We start from the raw sequence: 19,977 nt of genomic DNA, 5'->3' as shown, positions 1-19,977 counted from the left end.
CTTGGCTACTTATTCAAAGAGTATCCCTCAGGCCCTTCTTTCAGAAAAGGCATGATCTCATCTTATTCTATTGATATTTCAAGGTAAATACCATCCAGTCCAGTGAGCTATTAGTAAAGATCACTGATGATGTTATTTGTTAATGATGATGCTGAACTTACTTGATTCAAAAAAAATACCTATGTATATTTGATATATCTACTTGATAATATATATATATTTGATAAATATATATTTAAATTATATTCAGCCTTGAGCAAGGATCTTCCTTGAAAATGAATATGCAAAATTTTTCTACATACTCTGTAAAAGAATGCTTTCAGTTTCCCGTTTATGCATAAAAATTCCAGAATAAGATTATATCACCAATGCTTACATTCAGTTTTAATTAGCAATCACTACTTCTGAGCTGCACAATGAAATGCTTCAGTTAAAGAAATGGAACATTTTAAGTCTGTCAGTCTTCGCACAATTTCTTTTTTTCTTTTTCAAATTGCACAGATTTGAGAAGTATGCTGAAATACAGATTTTTAACTTCTTCTTCAAGCCATATATCTCTTTTCAATCTCTAGAATTCTTAAAGTTTAGCATGTGCTGGATTTACTCTTGGGTGCTCACAATCACTGTTATTCTCCTCTGAGCTCCTAATCCATGACAATTTTCATGTGTGGTCGGGAAATTTCCTTTTATTGACTAGAATTGTGCAGACTAGGAATAACTTTTCTCAAAGTAGCCTGGAAATAATTCTAAAACCTGAGCAGAGAGAGTGGAACATGAGGTTGCATAGCAGGGTATCTGGGTATCATGGAGAAAGGAAAGGTAGTGCATAGACACAGTTTATCCTGGGAAAATAAAATAAAGAAATTTCATAAAATAATTTAAATGTTTATTCAAGTGTATCTAAAAATAAACTGGGAGAAAGTGAAAATGTTATGTCTTATAGTTAAAGAGTAGAAGATTAAGGTTCTGTAATTTTCATTTTCTTTCAATTAGCCTGCATAATGGGCTTCCCCAGTGGCTTACCAGTAAAGGATCTGCTTGAAATGCAGGAGATACCAGAGAAGCAGATTCCATCCCTGGTTTGGAAAGATCCTCTGGAGGAGGGCATGGGAACCCACTCCAGTATTCCTGCCTGGAGAATCCCCATGGACAGAGGAGCCTGGTGGGCTACAGTCCATGGGGTCACAAAGAATCGGACAGGACTGAGCGACTAAGCACAGCAGAGCACAACCTACATAATAGGCAGAGCAATCAGTGATTATTTATTCATTCATGGGGTAACCAATTCATTCATTCATTCATTGGGCAACTATTCATAAGCATTAACTGTGTGTCAGGCCCTTTGGCAAGATGTATTTCAAGTCAGAATCAAATATATTTCTTATCTGCTAGAAGTCCCTAGCTTGAAGAAAAGAAGGTATATAAATAATCAATTAGGTTAGAGAGGGAGTGGCTTGTAAAGACCCTGGGAAAATACAAAGAATAAAAGGGAGGTCAGGCACAAAGTGTCAGGGAAAAGCACAGAGATGATAACTGAAGTGAAGGACGAGTAGGAATTTATCAAGGAAGGTGGGAAGGCTATTCCAGACCATGATGGATGCATAAACATAGGCACCATGCAACAGGGATGGTTGAAGAGACTGTGGGAAGTCTGGTGTGATTTTAGTAGGTGTCCTTTTGGGGGCAGTGATGGGTTTTGTGTGTTCCAAGTCACTTCAATTGTGTCTGACTCTGCAACCGTATGGACTATAGCCCACCAGTTTCCTCTGTCCATGAGATTCTCCAGGCAAGAATCCTAGAGTGGATTTCCATGCCCGCCTCCAGGGGATCATCCCTACCCAGGAATCAAACCCAAGTTTCTTATGTCACCAGTGGCACTAATGGTAAAGAACCCACATGTCAATGCAGGAGATGTAAGAGACACTCTGGGGTTGGGAAGATCCCCTGGAGAAGAGAATGGTTACTTACTCCAGTATTTTTGCCTGGAGAATCCCATAGACAGAGGAAATTAGAGAGAGTCAATGGGGTCGCACAGAGTCGGACACGACTGAAGCGACAGCAGCAGCAGCAATGGGGTCACACAGAGTCAAACATGACTGAAGCGACTTAGCACATATGGACAATGGATTTTGAGGTTACAAAGGTAGGCAGGCACCAAGTCATGAAAGACTTTTTTGCAAAGCATAAAGATTTGAGCATGATGCAGCTATCAACTGTGTCAAGTGAGACAACTCTTATTAAAGTCACATTTTTTTTTTTTTTTTTTGCAGATTCACATATAATAATTGTTAAAAAACGCTGCGGGAGGAAAAAGCCGCCTCTAAGGACCGGTGGTAAAGGCCTTTATTGAGCGGTCGCTCTCGGGCAGAACTCCCAGGGGCGGGTGAGCGAGGAGACAAAGGGAGTCTGCGAGGTATGAGGGGTGGGGAGGGGTTTTATAGCCAGGGCCGGCGTTTAAGCCAGGTCTTTTCATATAAGGAAGAAAGCGCAGGCTACAGCAGCGGTTAGTGTCCGAGGGCTCTGTGTTGGTACACGATTGGACCAGGCTGCAGGGGGTTGGTCCCCGGAAGTTAGCCAGCCTCCGGACTTTGTCTTGCAGCACTTTTTCTGGGGCATGCCCCGACCTTTCAATAACTACTAAATGAGAAAATATATAATGATACAAAACAATAACTTATTCAACACTGCCCTCTTGGAATCTATCCTTTATTAATCACAACCAGAATATTCACTGAACACTGACATTGTGCCATTCATTGTGCTGGGAAAGGGAGATGATTAGAAGAGCTCTAAGTTGCTTAGTAAAGCAACTAAGCTCTTAAATTGCTTAGTAAACAGTGAGGGGACCAATAGTTAGCAAGTCAGAGCAACACATGCTGATAATTCATATAATGGAGGTTCCAGGTGGCTCAGTGGTAAAGAATCGGCCTGCCAATGCAAGAGTTGCAGGAGATGTGGATTTGGTCTCTGGGTTGGAAAGATTCCCTGGAGAAGGAAAAGGCAACCCACTCCAGTATTCTTGCCTGGAGAATTCTATGGACAGAGGAGCCTGGCAGGTGATAGTCCATGGGATTACAGAGTTGGGCATGACTGAGCAGCTCATTGTACACACACACACACACATAAATGTAAAACAAATTAAACAGATGAGAGAATCCTAGGCTTTCTTGGAGATGTGATAGAAAACATCAGTGAATAAAGTTTAATTTGCCTTTTGAAAAAGGTGAAGGGATTTTCCAGAAAGAAGCACTGCTGTGAAGGAAAATAGAGGGCATTCCAGGAGGAGAAAATAGCTTGTAAAAAGGTTTATAAATAGAAAAAAACAAAAGTGAACTTACTGAAATAGAGGTCAAAAACTAAAAAATTATGATTGAGAAGTCCTCTTTTTGATCTAGTTTGGAAAATGGAGGTAAAAGTAGTGAATTCTCTAAATGTGTAAGGAGTGGGAAGATCCTTGATCCTATGGTTTTATGTTAGGACTCCTAAGCATAAAAGATATTTTAATTAGAATGTCCAGTTATTACTTAAATCTACAACAATTCTCTGCTTGGTTGAAATATCACAATTAAAATAATAGAGGAAGTAGCTGTGTAGAATTAAATAATACTATAAAACTGGGAATAAAACTAAAAATATTAATATATATGCTACTAATTTAAAAATACAGATCAGAAAGAAAATATCAAAATGATAACATCTACATTTTAAAGCACTATTTATCACTGTTTTGCAACCTACTATTATTGGTCAATTACCTTTATGATACTTTGGCCACCTGATGTGAAGAGCTGACTCGTTTGAAAAGACCCTGATATTGGGAAAGATTGAGGACAGGAGGAGAAGGGGATGGCAGAGGATGAGATGGTTGGATGGCATCACTGACTCCATGGACATGAGTTTGAATAAGCTCTGGGAGTTGGAGATGGACAGGGAAGCCTGGCGTGCTGCAGTCCATGGGGTCGCAAAGAGTTGGACACGACTGAGTGACTGAACTGTACTGAACTGAACCTCGATAATTAAACTACTCAATTACATGTTGCATTGTATTAAACTTTATACAATCATTAATTAGTTCACTCATATAAAATCCACTGAAGAAGCAGAAGGATTTTATCACTGACTGTTTTACAGATGAGAAAACAAAGGCAGCAAGGTTAAGTGGCTTCTTGAATTTCCCTGTGGAGTCTGAAGGCAGCAGGATAGGAATCAAGTCTCCTGCTTGCCAGCCTGGCTCAACTCCCTCAGTTCTGCTCCCAGTTTTCCACTAACTGGGGATGGGTCGCCCTGGTGTTTTTGAAAACTAATGATGTTCAAGGCTACAAGATGTTGGTTGCCTATATTTGTTTACTTGTGGCAATTAGTGATCCTGTGTTCTGGAGGTGATGTTATTAGACCTCCTTCTCTGGAAATGTTGACTTCTAGGAAGTAGAGCATTTTCAAAGGCCAGGTTCTCAGGGAAGGACAGTGCACAAGTGAACCAAACCTTGGGTCCTCAGGAGGGGTTAGAGAGGCTGCATGTCAAACATGAAAAGATGGAAGCAAACTAAGTTGTTTATTCTGTCAGCCACAAATTGACACTTGCCATGACCACTTGCCATCTACCTCTACAAGAATTAAATCATGTGCTGTTGCAGCTGCTGACCATCAACATCCCCTTTGTAAAGGAGTTCAGGGCAGAGGGCAGAAATGAGGCACTCTCTGCTTAGGGAAAAAAGATCTTCAGTTAGATATTCTAAGGAGCTGATTTTATGAGCCCAATTCTTGTACATCCTCATACATTAGAAAAACACTAAAATCCTTCATGGTGATGACTGTTTCTTGTGATGAGCAGAAGCTTCATAAGACTAGTAGGAATCTTTTGGAAAAATAAGTGCTTGATAGCATGTATTTCTCCTTTACCAAAATCACATATATATTCTCCTTTCCTTTACTTCTTCGGAACAGTTACTCAGAGCTATCTGAGGTGCTGTCTCCTGGGCTACATTCCTCATATTGCCCCAAATAAAACTTAAGTAGCAACTTTTTTTTTTTTTTTTGGTTTTAGTCAACAATTCTCTGTTCTTGTTGCCTCTCCTTTTTTGCCATCCTCTCTTTTCAAACCATGTTTCCCTTTCCCAATCAGAGTTCCCATCAGAATTTAAACCTCTTTAAATGCCCTCCAAATGTGAAGAGTCAGTGTGGTCTCCTGGACCTTGGCTTCCTACTCAAGTGACCAACAACAGCAGTTTGGAGGACAAGGCTGTCTCCAAATGTTGTGTACCAAGGAGTTGATTGTGGCATGAAAATGGCAAGAAGGAGTCATGAGAGAGGAAAATCACAGGACCAGATAAGGAGCAGGATATGAGAAAGGAGTTGCATGATGATAAGGAATGTTACTAGTGACTACTTTGTGGTGTCAAGTTGAAAAATAGTCACAGCCTAATAGGTGAGAGTTATGTTTTGTTCAGTGGGAATTTTTAGGACTTCAAGACTGGGAGACAGCATCTCAAGTAACCTTGAGAGAACTGCTTTGAGGAGGTGAGTGGAGTCAGGTTATATATTGGAGTTTTGCAACAAAGAGCAGGTAGTCTGAACATCAAAATATTATTAATTAAAGAAACCACATATCCCTGGTTAAGAAATTTAGAGCTTTTCTGTGTGTGGGAAGATGCAAGAGTCTGGGCTCACTGAAATCATTCCTTTCAGAGACTCTCAGCTTTCCTAGGGCCAGGGTCCTGTGTTTTTCACATCCTGAGCTCTCTTGGGCTCACCTTAGGGAGTGGCTACAATTCTGATGGCTGCTAGTTCACAGGTATTCTTCTCCTTCCAGAGTGCCCTTAGAGTTCAGGAACTCACACTGGAGAGCTAGAATCGCTGATAACTGTGACATTCTTGTTTACTGATATGGTAGGAAATACTACATTTCTCAGAGGGAGTGTTCTGCTCCTTCTGGGATATTGAATTGTTATTTGGGCTCTGTCTGGTATTCTCACGCCAGCAAGGAGACCCAGCCAGCATATGAAATTATAAGGAAGTACTTTAATATATGTATGTGTGTGCTAAGTCACTTCAGTCATGTCTGACTCTTTGAGACTCTGGACTGTAGCTTGCCAGCCTCCTCTGTCCATGGAATTCTTCAGGCAAGAATGCTGAATTGGATTGCTTACCCTCCTTTAGGGGGATCTTCCTGACACAGGGATTGAACCTGTGTCTCCTGCATTTCTGGTGGATTCTTTACTGCTGGGCCATCTGGGAAGCCCTAATATATGTATGCTGCTGCTAAGTTGCTTCAGTCGTGTCCGACTCTGTGCGACCCCATAGATGGCAGCCCACTAGACTCCTCTGTACAAATTCAAAGGCATTATTATTATTTAATTTCAGCATACAAAACATACATCAAGTTCACTTTGTTTAATACCTGGCTTAGAATGTTCAGTATTTATTTTTAATTGTGAAATACAATAAAGTTATTTTCAGTCCAGTCGAAGTTCACAAGACTGACTTACCCGACTAATCACACTTCTTAGACAGTTTTTCCTTCAGATAAAACATATATATATATATATATATATATATATATATATATATATATATATATTTAGCAAAGTGACTGAAAGTTGTCCCTCAAAACCTAAAGAAGCTGGGTAGGTAAGGCAGGCCTGTAATAAATTGCTTTAATAGATGTGAGATGTGAGACATTATGGATTTTATCTTGGGTGCTTGAAAGTTGTCATAAAAATGGTGCTTAACAATCTAATTTCTTGGGGGTTGTTTGTGAGAGTCTACAATTGTTCCCTTGGGAACTAACCTATTTACATTCTGGCTGAGTACAGGAATGTGCTTCACTGATTCCTCTTAGAAATGCAAATGGAGTCAAGACTGACACATTTCTATGGTACTAGGAAAGCTGCACCTCTTCTTTGTCACCCCCAGCATAGAAGCAAACAGGGAGAAGTTTGATTGTTATTTTGTATGTAGACCTTGAGGAAGTAACAAGACTCATTTAGAGTGAAAAAAAGTTTCACCTATGGGGTCATTAATTCCATTCCTTTAGGTTAATGCTGTACTCCTGAGTAGAATGCAATCCTGAGATAGTTACTAGTGTGGAGTGGAGTATCTCCTGTCATATCTATAAAAAAGGATGTCACTGCCATCCACACTCTCCAAATGTGAATTTCAGAACCCAGAGGATCCCCCAAATGAAGAACAATGCCTGGGATACAGTTGCCTTCCCTCCCTAAGGATGGAGGTGGAGAGGCGGGTGGTGCAGAGTGGGGAGGAGGTCAAACTGATTAGATATCTCCTGGGGGGTGGTGGAGAATGAGGAATCTGATCACAAATGGAGGGTAGGGCTTCTTGTTTAAGTGATTTAACAAGACTGTTGATAAATTGGAGAGACAAACATAGAAGTTCCCAAAATTAAGACTAGTTGGAAAAGAGTTTGGAGTTTGGAGGATCCTGAGTTGAACTCGATCTATGAGAATTTTTGTCACTCCAAAGGTTATGTTTGCCATGGCAGTGACAGGTTCTGAAAAAGGGGTAGAGGTAAAAAAGGCAGAACTCAAAGACATTGCTCTAAGAGGTAGTCCTGTGTGGCAAGGCTTAGACTTCCAGGTCACCTGTTTGTGGCAGGGGTGGGTATAGCACAGGAAAGAGGAGTTTTCACTTCCTTACAAGGAGCTTAGAGATCTCCTGCCCTGGAACTGCTTAGAATTTGGGGACTCTGCCTGGATTATAATTTAAAGATGGTGCCCTTACTTGAGCCACTTACCAGAGGAAGTGAATCTTTGGACTGACAGTTCCATTTCCCAAATTTAAAATAAAAGGAAAGAGTGGGACTTTTTAAAAGAAAAAAAAAATGTTTTTCGTTTTGTTTTTGTTTTTGTTTTTTTTTTTTTAAAAAAGCAAGACCAGCCAGATGGACAAAGATATATGGGTTAATTGCTGAATCTGCATCTACTTGCATTTTTTATCTGGCAGATATGAATGCTTTATAGGTAATGAGGTCCTCACAAAAGAGTTATCACCTAATGGCCTGACATTTACAAAGTTGTAAAATGTAGAAGGAGATTTAACAAGAAGAATGAGCTGCTCTCCTGCATATTAACACAATTATGCACCCAGGCACATGTCTAGGGGTAAATAATATAATTATAGTATTAGAATTCCCCAAAGGATATTCAGCAGACATTGCAATTTACATTTTATTTATTTTTTTTTTTTACAAGAAAACTTTTCTATTGGAAACTTCCAGGTGCTGTAAGCCTTTTCAGTTCTTCCTGTGGTCTCCCCATCTTGTTGTGCTTTATAGCAGGGCTTGGCAGGACTAATGGTATACTGAGCTTCCAACCTCTGCTGTCCAAGATGGAAGCTAGGGTGGAGGTGGTTCAAACTTTTTAACATGGAGATGCTGCTGCACTGGGAAGCCAGAAGTTCTGGAAAGCCATAAGACTTTGATGCCCACCTCCCATGTTTCTGACTATTAGCTTGCCTGTAACATTACTTTTCTGTTCCTTACCTAATTTCCTTCCCTAAAGCTTTAGGGGGACCCAGAAATCTGCTAAAATAGCCTAACTTTTGAAATATTTGTATTTAAAGTATGAGAAGAAAGTAACATTTTTGGGCCACTAGCAGCAATGAAACAGGTTAGAGAGTCAGCTAAAAGAGGGAGAGGACATTTCATTACTGGTCTCTGCTTGAATATTTTTTTTCTGTCAAAAGTGTGAAATCTCTTCCCTACCTGAGTTAAGCTCCCCTGAATCACAGGAGCTTAAATACCTCTTCTTGCTTTCTGAAATCCTCCAGTCTGAGTCCCCTACCTCCTACAGGAGTCATGGGGGGCTTTAAGCAGTTGGAAACCTTTGGTTTATTATTGGTTTGTGTGGATCAAATGGAAGGTGTGCTGTGCTGTGCCAAGTTGCTTCGGCTGTGTCTGCCTCTTGGCAACCACATGGACTGTAATCCACCAGACTCCTGCCCGTGGGATTCTCCAGGAAAGAATACTGAAGTGGATTGCCATTTCCTTCTCCACAAATGAAAGATAATAAATTGTAAACTTGAGTTCAGAGTTTTCTGTGTCTTTTTCTTACATATTCCTAATTTTCAGTGTTCTCCTATCTCCTAGTCCCCTATGTCTACCTTTCCTATATCTATATGGCTTATCCTGACAACCACAGGTAATGCTGGTCTTCCTCACTAAGCTATCATAGCACAGAGAATCAGGTATTCTTCAGCTAACAGCCTAATGTGCCTGTATATCACCTGGGGACCTTGGAGAAATGCAGATTTTGATTCTTAGGTCTGGAGTGAGGTCTAAGATTCCATGTTTCTGACAGACTCTCAGGGGATATCCATGTTGCTGACCTTGAGGGTCTAACTGATTTGTGTGTGCTGGTCTTGATTACCCAATTATGCATTTAATAATCATGAACCATAAACACCTAGTCTTGTACTGCCTGTTTGGCATGTTGATGAGCAAGTGAAAAGGACCCATGAGCTCACTCACTAATGGAGACAGGGGAGAAGATTGGTGTTTGGATGTCAAGACACAGTTTCAAGAACAGCAAAGTGTCTGAGACTTTACCCTACTTGCAAGCTTATAAATGCATCTGCCACAATTTCAGGAATTCTGACAGAAAACACAAGACTCCTAAGTCAGAGACAAAGGGCAGTGTTCAACCCATAGCAATAAATGGTAGCCAGGATATCATTTGTGCTGGTTTTATGAGCCCCACTTGCCACTGGGGCCAAGGACACGGTGACCTCGGCATATACAATTGTTAGGGGAAGCACACGGATTGAAACCACCCACTCTGGTCAGGTACCATAGTAACCATTTGTGTGAGTTGTTTTATGACAGGGGGTTCTGGGATGGAACTAAAAAGCCTCCACCAACCGGAAGAGTTCAGGAAAGGTCAAAAGGAGACACCACATGTCCGACCACCTCTCGGAATCCTCTCTGACATCCATCTTGGCTGAACAAGGCATGCACCACCAGGAAGGACTCTGAGCCAGAATGATTGGTTAAAGACAACCTGGAAACTAATCCCATCAGCATAAAACTGGAGACCACAGAGCTGTTCTCCTGGGTTCCCTTACCCTACTGCTCTCCACCCGGGTGCCCTTTCCCAATAAAATCTCTTGCTTTGTCAGCAGATGTGTCTCCTCGGACAATTCATTTTCGAGTGTTAGACAAGAGCCCAGTTTCAGGCCCTGGAAGGGGTCCCCTTTCCTGCAACACAATGGTCCAATTATAGGAGAGACTTCAAGTTTAGGAAATTTATAAAGATGTTGAAAGCAAACCTTCTCAACTTTGACTTTAAAGACAGACATCATATCTATCATTCTGGACAGCAAATATGCCTGCCATCTGCCCAGAGGTAGATTCTTTGCCTTTCAAAGCTTTTTGCTATTCAGGCATCCTTGAAAAGATAGTCTGGATCAAAAGCTGTCAGTGCCTCTGTTCACAAGATATGCAGGAAAGTGAGATACATGGAGAGTTGTGCTTTAATACACAGGTGAACAGAGTTTCCCTGGCAGTTCAAATGGTAAACACCCTGTCTACAATGCGGGAGATTTGAGTTTGATCTTTGATTCCTTCTCTGGATCGAGAAGATCTCCTGGACAAGGGAATGGCTACCCACTCCAGTATTTTTTCCTGGAGAATTCCATGAGGGAGCCTGGCAGGCTACAGTCCCTGGGGTCTCAAAGAGTCGAGCTTGACTGAGTGCCTTTCATTTTCACTTTTAACTTTCACACAGGTGAACACATAGATGGATTGGATGGTACTTGTTGTATGAATTTGCTATGACACTCAGTCGCTCAGTCTGACTCTTTACAGCCCTATAGACTGTAGCCTGCTCACCTCTGTCCATTCTCTGTCTACTCCAGAGAATCTTCTTGGTCCAGGGATCAAACCCTCATCTCTGTTTGTCCTGCATTGGCACACACAGAATTGGAATTCTTTACCATGAGTGCCGCCTGAGAACCCTATGAATTTGCTCTAGCTGCTGTAACAAATTCCACAGTGACTTAAAACAGTGGAAATTTTTTTTTTTTCCACAGTTCCGGAGGCTAGAAGTCCACAATCAAGGTGTTAGCAGGACCATGGTCCCTCTGAAGACTCTAGGGAATAATTCTTCCATGTCTCTTTGTAGTTTTTAGTGGGCCCCAGAAATCCTTGCCATTCCTTGGCTTGTAATTGTATTACTCTAATCTCTTTTTCATCACATGCTCTTCTTCCCTATGTATCCATGTTACTATGTCTCTAAATATTTCTTTCCATTTAAGGACACTAGTCATTGTATTTAGGGACCTGTATAATCCAGTATGATATTTTCTTAGCTTGATTGCATTTGTAAATACCCTATTTGCAAAGAAGGTCTTCACAGATACCTTTTGGACACCAACTCTTAAAGCTTGCTCAAACTCATATCCATTGAGTCAGAGATGGCATCCAACCATCTCATCCTCTTTTGTCTCCTCCTCCTCCTGGCTTCAATCTTCCACAGCATCAGGGTCTTTTCCAGTGAGTCAGATCTTCACATCAGGTGGCCAAACTTTTGGAGTTTCAGCTTCAGCATCAGTCCTTCCAATGAATATTCAGGACTGATTTCCTGTAGGATTGACTGGTTGGATCTCCTTGCAGTCCAAGGGACTCCCAAGAGTCTTCTCCAACACCACAGTTCAAAAGCATCAATTCTTCACCACTCAGCTTTCTTCATAGTCCAAATGTCACATCCATACATGATTACTGGGAAAACCATAGCTTTGACTAGATGAACTTTTGTTGACAAAGTAATGTCTCTGTTTTTAAATATGCTGTCAAGGTTGATCATAATTTTTCTTCCAGGGAACAAGAACTTTTAATTTCATGGCTGCAGTTATCATCTGCAGTGGTTTTGGAGGCCAAGAAAAGAAAGTCAGCCACTGTTTCCGTAGTTTCCCCATCTATTTGCCATGGAGTGATGGGATCAGATGCTGTGATCTTAGTTTTTACAATATTGAGCTTTAAGCCAACATTTTCACTCTCCTCTTTCACTTTCATGAAGAGGTTCTTTAGTTCCTCTTTGCTTTCTGCCATAAGGGTGGTGTCATCTACATATCTGAGGTTATTGATATTTCTCATGGCAATCTTGATTCCAGATTGTGCTTTATCCAACCTGGCATTTTCCATGATGTACTCTGAATATAAGTTAAATAAGCAGGGTGATAATATACAGCCGTGATGTACTCTTTGCCAGTTGGAATCAGTCTGTTGTTTTATGTCTGGTTCTAACTGTTGCTTCTTAACCTGCATACAGATTTCTCAAGAGGCAGATAAGGTGGTCTGGTATCCCATCTCTTGAAGAATTTTCCACAGTTTGTTGTGATCTACGCAGTCAAAGGCTTTGGCATAATCAATAAAGCAGAAGTAGATGTTTCCCTGGAACTCTCTTTCTTTTTTGATGATCCAACAGCTGTTAGCAATTTGATATCTGGTTCTTCTGCCTTTTCTACACCCAGCTTGAACATCTGGAAGTTCATGGTTCATGTACTGTTGAAGCCTGGCTTGGAGAATTTTAAGCATTACTTTGTTAGCGTGTGAGATGAGTGCAATTGTGCAGTAGTTTGAACATTCTTTGGCATTGCCTTTCTTTGGGATTGGAATGAAAACTGACTTTTCCAGTCCTGTGGCCATTGCTTCATTTTCCAAATTTGCCAACATATTGGGTGCAGCAGTTTCACAGCATCATCTTTTAGGATTTGAGATAGCTCAACTGGTATTCCATCACCTGCACTAGCTTTGTTCATAGTGATGCTTCCTAAGGCCTGCTTGACTTTGCACTCAGGATGTCTGGCTCCAGCTGAGTGATCACACCATCATGATTATCTGGGTATTAAGATCTTTTTTTGTATAGTTCTTCTGTGTATTCTTGCCACCTCTTAATATCTTCTGCTTCTGTTAGGTCCATATCATTTCTGTCCTTTATGGTGCCTATTTTTTCATGAAATATTCCCTTGATATCACCAGAATAAGTTTCTTACCTCAAAATGTCTTTTTAGTCTGTGCACTGATAACTATTACCTACACTTCTTTTTGAGGAAGGACAGAGTCTTACTGTGTATCAACAGTCTGTTTTGGAAGAGATGGTTATATGGCTGGTTAATTTTATGCTATTTCAGTAGGTGTTTTCTTTGTTAGAGAATAGTTGTTTAAGGTCTGAGAAAACCAGAGTGAAATAATTCTCCAGTTCCTGATAAATCTGGACTTCATTCCCAATTTTCAGTCTGTCTTTATTTTTATCCCTTGAGTGAACATTCTTTTACCCCACACTCTTGGCCTTCTATCTATATTCTGTTTTTATATTTTATTATTATTTTAAATTTCTGGTGCTTTCCACTCCCTCAGGAGTAATTTGCCATTTGAAGTCACATTTCTTATGAAAGGTAAGACTCTGTCCTTCCTCAAAAAGAAGTGCAAGTATTAGTTATGAGTGCACAGATTAAAAACACATTTTGAGATAAGAACTTGTTCTGGGGCTCTCATCATCTCTACAGATGCCAGATCTGATCAATAAAGTTGTATGTGAGCCTGTTTATCACACTCAGTTATATAACCAGGCATTCTTCTTTACCTGAATGCCTGTTTCTTTTGTCTCATATCTGTTTGAGATAAGACCCAGGGTATGCAATGGAAGGAGGGCAAAGCCATAGATGATCCTATAGTTAAGTACTTCTAGCTCCCTTTTGTTTCTCAAAACAGCTTTTTTCTTTCCTATTCTTAAAGAACAGTCATTATTCCACTCATGGTGTACAATTGGACAATAGATGAGCATATAACAATTGAATGAGCAAAAGCATGGAACGGAGAGCTGCCTTATTTGCCCTAAAGAATCCTGTAAAGGGGTTGGTGCAGGGGAGAGCCGTACATCCTCTCACTATCTTAAAATTCCATGAAAGCAAAGGCCATTCTGATGAGTTCCATGCAATGAAGCTGTACCTTTGTTTCAGAACCTAAGCCTACAGTGAAAATTTACTGATACGGTTACAATTCACTACAGTGAATATCACAAGACAGATGATCAAAGCATTTATTCATAGTCCAGACCTTCATGGTCTGGCACTATAGCACAAATTTTCTTGTGCTCTTGGCACTGTTTCACAACAGTAAAAGATTCTATGGCTCTTCACAACCCTCCTTTTCTAGCTATCATGTTCATTCTTTTTATACCCTCTCAACCCAGTAAAAAGTTTGCCCAAATCCACTATTATCACTCCCTCAAATTGTACCCATAAATCATCTAAATTTGGCTGGAATAATGTTTGTATTTTATTCACTCCCTTGGAGGCACAAGTGTAGTTTCCTTTTTTTAGTCCTTTTTTTTGGGGGGAAGGGAAAGCTCCCATTAATGTTCAGGACACTATACAAACTAAAGACAGAAACATGAATGTTGGTCTGTGTTTCATAGGAGCTCCCTTCTGTGGATGAATGGATGGGTTGTGGTGCACAATACAAGGAGGAAGATGGAAATATGAAATATAAGCAGGACTAAATGAATGGTATAATGAGCACACAAGGTGAGGAACATACACTGTAGACTAAAAGGGTCAGGGACAGAAGAAATAGAGGACTGAAATGAGTTATGTAAAATAATTTACGTATAACCATGTCAGACTGTGGAATGGAGTTTGGGAAAATAGTGCGTGCAAAGGGTAGGAAACTGTACTCAGTGGATGGCAAGCAGGGCAGCTTAACTATCAGTATACATTCAATTTACTGACTGTTGTTGGGGAGGCCCTCATTCTGGTCCAATTCTAGCTTAACCAGAGAATATGAATGCCCAGTGGGCTTCATTAAAGTGGGTGTGAAATATGTCACATGCAGAAATATGAGTGTACATTACGGAAGGTTGCAATACACTCACATATTTAAAAAATGAAAAGAAAAACCTGGTCTTCTGTAATTAGCTGTATCACTTCCTTCCATTTAATGTGATTAAAGGCAATACTTAATAGTTCCACAGAGTTTTTGGTGCTGATCCATACCTCTTGGGTAACAGCCATTTCCTTTTATTTTACATATTGTGGTAAAAGACAAAACAACAGTTTTTAATAGCATCTGTTATAAAAGAGAATCTGGGGGGAAATCACATAATACTGTGATTCTTTGAATTCAGGACTGTGAGGCATGCTCTACACACATGTGTTTCTCTTTTATTTCTTTCTGTGAAAGGCCCCTGCATGCCCAGTTAACAAAGGGAAACACGTGGATGCTCTTGGGTGTTGTCTGTCGGCAGCGCTGTGCTCTAAGTTCAAAACTGAGTAGTTGACAGCGCTGCCAGCAGCTTGATATTTCCGCTGTTTTTTCTGTGTCTCCTAGTCTTTAGGCAGTGTGAATGAGCTTCAGGGGTGTATATTTGTGTGTTGAAGGTGAGAACAGAGGACAGAGGCTTATAACCAGGTGAAATCAAAAAGGAAGTGTGTGTGGGTTTAATTGCCCTTGTACCGTGAGTCAGCTAGCCTTAGTCTTGCAATGCGAATAAAAACAGACTCTGAGAGGTGGCAAGAAGGTGTGGTAAATTTTCAGAGAAACACTTTGAAAGCTAAATACCCTCTTCATATATCAGAGAAACGATTACCTAATGTTCAGATATAGTAGCTTTTATTGTTTTGCCTTGTTTTCGTATTGGCTTTGCTTTGTATATTTGGGAAGTTTCTGAAGAAAATACCTTCAGGAGACACATGTGTATAAAGATTCAATAGACTTGTCCAAGTTTTCAATTCAGTCTCATTCAAAATTCTATGTACGTATTAAACTTCAGCTATGTGTCCTTCATTATGCTGAAGGACGTACAAGAGGAGAATATGCTGGGCTCACATTCCTCTTGAGGAAGATGAGGGTACAAGCACACAAGTGCCTATTTGACAGTGTGGTAGTAAATTCAGTTCAATGTTTCCCCACTAAACCAGTATTATTGAAATTTTATTAATTATACAGTAAGGAAGAACATGATCTTTGCATTTTCCACTTGATTTCTTGAGACTCTTTGAGTGTAGCTGTCTTCATTTGTACATGATAGAAAGCATCTCAGATTCTAATATGATGGTGGCAACTGCTTCAACAGTTCAGTTCAGTCACTCAGTCATGTCTGACTATTTGCAAACCTGTGGAATACAGCATGCCAAGCTTCCTTGTCCATCACCAACGCCCAGAGTTTACACAAAGTCATGTCCATTGAATCGGTGATGCCATCCAACCATCTCATCCTCTGTCATCCCCTTCTCCTCCTGCCTTCGATCTTTCCCAGCATCAGGGTCTTTTCAAATGAATCAGCTCTTCTCATCAGGTGGCCAAAGTATTGGAGCTTCAACTTCAACATCAGTCCTTCCAATGAACACTCAGGACTGATCTCCTTCAAGATGGACTGGTTGGATCTCCTTGCAGTCCAAGGGACTCTCAAGAGTCTTCTCCAACACCACAGTTCAAAAACATCAATTCTTCAGTGCTCAGATTTCTTTATAGTCCAACTCTCACATCCATACATGACCACTGGAAAAACCATAGCCTTGACTAGATGGACCTTTGTTGGTAAAATAATGTCTCCGCTTTTGAATATGCTGCCTAGGTTGGTCATAAAAACTTCTTTTAATTTCATGGCTGCAGTCACCATCTGCAGTGATTTGGGAGCCCCTCAAAAATAAAGTCAGCCACTGTTTCCACTGTTTCGCCATCTATTTGCCATGAAGTGATGGGACTGGATGCCATGATCTTAGTTTTCTGAATGTTGAGTTTTAGCCAACTTTTTCACTCTCCTCTTTCACTTTCATCAAGAGGCTTTTTAGTTCTTCTTCACTTTCTTCCATCTGCATATCTGTCATCTGCATATCTGCATGTCTATCATCTGCATATCTGAGGTTATTGATATTTCTCCCAGCAATCTTGATTCCAGTTTGTGCTTCATCCAGCCCAGTGTTTCTCATGATGTACTGTGCATATAAGTCAAATAAGCATGGTGACAATATGCAGCCTTGGCATACTCCTTTTCCTATTTGGACCCAGTCTGTTGTCCATGTCCAGTTCTAACTGTAACTTCCTGACCTGTATACAGATTTCTCAAAAGGCAGGTCAGGTGGTCTGGTATTCCCATCTCTTTCAGAATTTTCCAGTTTATTGTGATCCATATAGCCAAATGCTTTAGCATAGTCAATAAAGCAGACATAGATGTTTTTCTGGAATTCTCTTGCTTTTTTGATGATAAAACAGATGTTGGGAATTTGATCTCTGGTTCCTGTGCCTTAAAACCAGCTTGAACATCTGGAAGTTCACGGTTCACATATTGTAGAAGCCTGGCTTGGGGAATTTTGAGCATTACTTTACTAGTGTGTGAGATCAGTGTAATTGTATGGTAGTTTGAGCATTCTTTGACATTGCCTTTCTTTGGGATTGGAATGAAAACTGACCTTTTCCAGTCCTGTGGCCACTGCTACATTTTCCACATTTGCTGACATATTGGTGCAGCACTTTCACAGCATCATCTTAGGATTTGAAATAGCTCAGAATTCCATCACTTCCACTAGCTTTTGTAGTGATGCTTCCTAAGGCCCACGTGACTTCACATTCCAGGATGTCTGGTTCTAGGTGAGTGATCACACCATCGTGATTATCTGGGTCATGAGGATCTTTTTTTGTATAGTTCTTCTGCTTCTGTTAGGTCCATAATATTTCTGTCCTTTATTGAACCCATCTTTGCATGAAATGTGCCCTTGGTATCTCTAATTTTCTTGAAGACATCTCTAGTCTTTCCCATTCCATTGTTTCCCTCTATTTCTTAGCACTGATCACTGAGAAAGGCTTTCTTATCTCTCCTTGGTATTCTTTGGAACTCTGCATTCAAATCAGTATATCTTTCCTTTTTTCCTTTGCTTTTTTCTTCTCTTCTTTCCACAGCTATTTGTAAGGCCTCCTCAGACAGCCATTTTGCTTTTTTGCATTTCTTTTTCTTGGGGATGGTCTTGATCCCTGTATCCTGTACAATGCCATGAACCTCCATCCATAATTCTTCAGAAACTCTGTCTATCAGATCTAGTCACTTAAATCTATTTCTCACTTCCACCGTATACTAGTAAGGGATTTGACTTAGGTCATAACTCAATGGTCTAGTGGTTTTCCCAACTTTATTCAATTTAAGTTTTAATTTGGCAATAAGGAGTTCATGATCTGAGCCACAGTCAGCACCCAGTCTTGTTTTTGCTGACTGTATAGAGCCTTTTCATCTTTGGCTGCAAAGAATATAATCAATCTGATTTTGGTGTTGGCCATCTGGTGATGTCCATGTGTAGAGTCTCCTCTTGTGTTGTTGGAAGAGGGTGTTTGCTATGACCAGTGCATTCTCTTGGCAGAACTTTATTCACCTTTGCCCTGCTTTATTCTGTACTCCAAGGTCAAATTTGCCTGTTACTCCAGGTGTTTGTTGACTTCCTACTTTTGCATTCCAGTCCCCTTTAATGAAAAGGACATCTTTTATGGGTCTTAGTTCTAAAAGGTTTTGCATGTCTTCCTAGAACCGTTCAACTTCAGCTTCTTCAGCATTACTGGTCAGAGCATAGACTTCGATTATCGTGATATTGAACGGTTTGCCTTGGAAATGAACAGAGATCACTCTGTCATTTTTGAGATTGCATCCAAGTACTGCATTTTGGACTCTTTTGTTGACTATGATGGCTACTCCATTTCTTCTAAGGGATTCTTGCCCACAGTGGTAGATATAATGGTCATCTGAGTTAAATTCACCGATTCCAGTCCATTTTAGTTCGCTGATTCCTATAATGTTGATGTTCACTCTTTCCAATTTGCCTCTATTCATGGACCTAACATTCCAGGTTCCTATGCAATATTGCTCTTCACAGCATTGGACCTTGCTTCTATCACTGGTCACATCCACAACTGGGTGTTATTTTTGCTTTGGCTCCGTCTCTTCATTTTTTCTGGAGTTACTTCTCCATTGATCTCCAATAGCATGTTGGGCACCTACCGACCTGGGGAGTTCATCTTTCAGTGTCCTATCTATTGGCCTTTTCATAAGGTTCATGAGGTTCTCAAGTCAAGAATACTGAAGTGGTTTGCCATTCCCTTCTCCAGTGGGCCACATTTTTTTCAGAACTCTCCACCATGACCTGTCCATCTTGGGTAGCCCTACACCATATGACTTAGTTTCATTGAGTTAGACAAGGCTGTTTCCATGTGACTAGATTGGTTAACTTTCTAAAACTGGTTCAACACACATCACCAAATGGGCACTTAATCTGCTCTGCTCAGTTGCTCAGTCCTGTCTGACTCTGCAATCCCATGGACTATAGCCCTCCAGGCTCCTTAGTCCATGGAATTTTCTATGCGAGAATACTAGAGTGGATTGTCACTTCCTCCTCCAGGAAATCTTCCCATCCCAGGGACAGAACCTGCATCTCTTGTGTCTCCTGCATTAGCATGCAGATTCTTTGCCACTGCACCACCTGGGAAGTCCAGGAACTTAAAAAATACTATTTGTTTTTTCCTTGCCCCATGACTAAGTTCCTACATGGAACTCTAAACTTCCAGGGACGTAATTTCTCGACCTAAACCTCAGGCTTTCTGGGAATAATCTTCTAATAGAAGTTCCTCCATTGCTTTGGAATCATTGCTCCCTTAGCTTCTACTAGAAGAGACATGGGCTTCCCTGAGTGCTCAGTTGGTAAAGAATCCACCTACAATGCCGGAGACCTGTGTTTGATCTCTGAGTTGGGAAGATCCTCTGGAGAAGGGAAAGGCTCCAGTATTCTGGCCTAGAGAATTGGGGTTGCAAAGAGTTGGACAAAGAGTGAGCGACTTTCACTCCCTAGAAGAGATATACTGAACCTTAGGATTGGTGGAGTAAGGGTAACACTACTAGGTCACTATTTGCCTCTACTACTTGCCATGCATCTGGAAAATCCTGATTCACCATCTCTGTTTTTTCATATTATTTCCTTCTTCCAAGATAC

This window comes from Cervus elaphus, chromosome 27 (genome assembly GCF_910594005.1).
Source record: "Cervus elaphus chromosome 27, mCerEla1.1, whole genome shotgun sequence".
Classification (NCBI taxonomy): Eukaryota; Metazoa; Chordata; class Mammalia; order Artiodactyla; family Cervidae; genus Cervus; species Cervus elaphus.
This window is presented reverse-complemented; position numbering follows the sequence as displayed.